Source organism: Salvia miltiorrhiza, unplaced genomic scaffold (genome assembly GCF_028751815.1).
Source record: "Salvia miltiorrhiza cultivar Shanhuang (shh) unplaced genomic scaffold, IMPLAD_Smil_shh original_scaffold_190, whole genome shotgun sequence".
Classification (NCBI taxonomy): Eukaryota; Viridiplantae; Streptophyta; class Magnoliopsida; order Lamiales; family Lamiaceae; genus Salvia; species Salvia miltiorrhiza.
The window spans coordinates 64,748-68,909 of record NW_026651498.1 but is presented as its reverse complement, the minus strand read 5'-3'; the positions used below and the strand labels follow the sequence as shown (position 1 = coordinate 68,909).

Sequence of the window (4,162 nt, the reverse complement as noted above, 5' to 3'; positions counted from 1 at the left end):
ATAAGCACAGTTTTCTTTATCCATTTCCCCTTCAAAATTTTATTTTGAACGCACGTTACAGTATTGTGTTACATAATTGAAACAAAAGTATAGTGAATAATTGACTAGTGGCTACCGCGCACGACCAAAAGTCTAGTTCTTTAATTTTTGTCAATAGTTTTAATAAAAAGAATTAAACTTTTATCCACGTGGATGCCATATGAAGGCCACGTCAAACGTGGCCAACGGTGGTGAGTTATTCGATTTTAAAGGTTCTATGAAGGACAAATTAATGGATGTCAAATCAAAATATAAATAATAATAATAATAATTTAGTATCTACATAATACCGTAATATGAAATTTTTTGGTACTATTTAAATATACTTCGCCCTTAAAATAAATCACTTTACTTTGACCACTGATATCATCGTAAGAAAAGAAAGCACAGAATAATTTGTAGTAATTGATAACTGCTGGCAAATAACGAAAAGTTGAATCTATAATGGAGATTGTGAGATGATGAATTAATAAAAGTTTGATGATAGTTATGATTAAAGCAAAGAATCTAAAGTTAAAGCAATTATAACTTGAAAGAATTAAGAAGATCTAAAGCGTGAAGTTATAAAAAGTAAATATAGTGATAACGTCCACCTCAAAGTATATATCTGATTGAACATTTAATCTAAATTGTATGATTGAGCTGCTACGCTTCTATTGAAGATGATATTTTAACGAGACATTTACTCTTTAAGATTAGCCTTGATCAATAAAATAAGTAAATTATTATTATTATTTTTAAATAAATTGAAATTTTGAAATATCTCAAGATCCTTAATTATTTTTAGGGTTAATTGCATGATAATACACGAACTTTAGTCACATTTTCATTTTGCACATGACTTTTGAAACTTACATTTTAAATCATGAACTTTACATTCGTTCCAATTTTTCCTTAAAATTAAGCTCCGGCCATCGGAAATCTGATGTGGAGCCTATGTGGCAGCCGGGCATGTGCCATTTAAATCATCGGAAAATAACTTAGACGCCGTCGTTTTTAAAAGAGGAAAACGGCATCGAAATTGGCGCAATTAGGTTTAAATGTCACCAATTTTTCCCATTTCATCACATTTGATTCCTATTTCGCATATTAGGGTTCCTCACCAAATTGGCGCAAATGTCGATTTCGTCTGTGACTACAGCTCTCCCTCCTAACTCCATACGTGCAGCTGCTGGGAATCCCCCACACGTGGGCGGCCTTCATCTGGCTGTGCAGCCTAATTTCGGTCTGATTGTGCAGTCCATCGTCGGATACTATAGTGACAACTGCACCTCCCGCTTCAGTCGGCGCCGCCCCTTCATCACTGCCGGAGCGGCGCTCGTCGGGTTCGCCGCTGATTTAGGGCACGCCGACGGCGATCCCTCCGGCAAGGGCCCTAAGCCTAGGGCCATCGCCGTTTTCGTCGTAGGATTCTGGATCCTCGATGTTGCTAATAACATGTTGCAGGTAGAAATTGAATTGTGCTTATGTTTTGAGATAATTCAATTTCAGTCAGGGGCATAAACTATATCGATCGCTGGCATTTATGTAAAATTTCCCCATTTTTTAGGGTTTAATGATGATTGATGAGCATGGATTATGTCGTTAATGTAATCAGTGATGTTTTGCAGGGGCCATGTAAAGCTTTGCCGGCGAATTTATCATGGCGGTCGGAAACGTCTTCGGCTACGCCGCCGGCTCCTACACCCACCTCTACAGGATTTTTCCCTTCTCCATAACCCACACCTGCAACATCTACTGCGCCAATCTCAAGAGCTGCTTCTTCATCTCCATCGCCCTCCTACTAATCCTCACCGTCCTCGTCCTCACCTTCGTCCGCGAGGAGCCTGCCGCGGTGGCAGCGGAGCCGGTGAAGAAGGGAAAAATCTCGGTGTTTGGGGAATTATTCGGTGCGCTGAAGGATAATACATGTGGATCCTGCTGTGGTGACGTGTTTCAATTGGATTGCGTGGTTCCCCTTCCTACTGGTGATGTGTTTTAATTAAAGACACGTCAGACGAATATGTGGCACTCTTTAAGACACATCAGATTTCCGATGGCCGGAGCTCAATTTTAAGGAAAAATTGGAACGAATGTAAAGTTCATGATTTAAAATGTAAATTTCAAAAGTCATGTGCAAAATGAAAATGCGACTAAAGTTCGTGTATTATCATGCAATTAACCCTTATTTTTATTATAAAAATTAATTTTATTTGATTTATATTCTATTAAAAGAGTGAAATTAAAGAAATTTTACTCTTAATTATAAAAATATTCAATTATAATACTCCCTTCATCCACCAAAAATATGCATATTCTGTCATTTTGATTTGTCCACCAAAAAATATGCCTAATTCATTTATGATAATATACCCCACAAACACTTTTTACTATTATACTTACAAAAATCTACAAAAATTATGAGACTCATATCCCACTCACAAACACTTAACACAATTTTTAAAATTCGTGTCGAAGTCATTTAGACATATTATTTATGGACGGAGAGAGTACATCTTATCAAGAAGGAGAGTAAACACTCCTAACCCCTAACTTTATTGAATATCACCTGCGCATTTTATATAAATCCCATTAGGTAATACTATTATGTTATAAAGGGTAAATAGCAGATGATGTTATTATAACATTTTATCTTTATTTTAATAATGTTATACCTTTAAATTTGAATCACAATATTTTAATATTTTTTTTAATGATACTCGACTTGTCTCACAAAAACATGAATATTTTGCCGTTTTTGGTCGTCTCATAAAAATATGAACATTTCTATTTTTGTACATTAAACCACCACAATCCTTTTATTTTTTTATCTCTAATTTTCATAAAGTGAGACCCCTTTTTCACTTACGGTACATCATCATATAATATTTCTTAAAATCGTGTCACTATTAAATATTCATATTTTTGTGAGACAGATGAAATATCACATATCAATTACGCCGAGACACAAAATATTGGGTACACTTGGGTGTACCATACAACGGGTTTGACCCGTACCCATAATAGTATTATTTATATGGGTTGAATCGAGATATGAGTTCAAATCAGGGTGCGGGTCAAAGTTTAAGTGAATGTATAATTCGATTGTACGATATATACGGGTATACCCAAAACCAACTCATTACGAGAATGTTCATGTGGCTTGTGGTAGGTGATAGTGAAAAAGTGTGGATTTTTTTGTGCCACGTCAAATTAAAATAATGTTATCTTACATTTAGTGATTAATTTTTTAGAATTTTAATATAACGTGTCACAAAAAAAAATTCTTCACAATCTTTTATGATATACGTATATATATCCATGGCACTGTTGGATACATGTATATTCCGTTTCTGAAAAAAATGTCAAATATTATGACATTTAATGGTATTTGTAAGCTTTTATAAATGAAGAACTATATTAATAATCCAACACAGTAATACTGTGTTATTATTAAAATATAAGGTTATTGGCATCTAAATACATGAATTTTTGATCAATTTTGATTTTTTTTTTCACGAATTTTAACTTATTTTTGTTTTTTCCACGAATTTTAAAAATTGTCAAAAAATATACGAACTTTAATTTATTTTACTGTTTTGTATAAAATATATTCTAAAAAATCAAAATAAGTCCAAAGTTCGCGTATTTAAGCGTAACCATGAAATATAACATGTCAAATTATTGTGAGGATGTCCCTAACCAACATCTGGTGAAAGTTGAAGACTTTAAGGGCCCCACTTCTACTCTTAGAGGCAGGAAATAACCCAAAATATGTAAGATCAAATTTGATTAGCTATCATTCAATGATTGGCAGATAGTCAATTGATTTCATGTCGGATGATATTAATATATCACAACCTTAATCTATTGTCAACTTGTGCAATTATTTCCTATAACAACCTCAGCTGCTATTCTGCATACAAGCGTAGCTCATGTTTTACTTCATATATAGTAGTAAATGATTTTTTTTCTTCAAAAAATCATTAATTTACAAATAAAAAAATGTGAGGAGACAACAAACTTCTTTTTCTCACCCTTTCTTTTTTCATGACAAAAAGACAATCTCTAGCTTATTATATTTAGTCATTACAATTGCAACTTTGTCAATAATGTTCAACAAAATTTAATACTCATTTGTAAA

General features: G+C 33.5%; 1 pseudogene; it reads left to right on the top strand.

Annotated features, from left to right (window-relative positions):
- Positions 1-483: 483 nt before the first annotated feature.
- LOC131003337 (sucrose transport protein-like) lies at positions 484-2,155 on the top strand (annotated as a pseudogene).
- Positions 2,156-4,162: the final 2,007 nt, after the last annotated feature.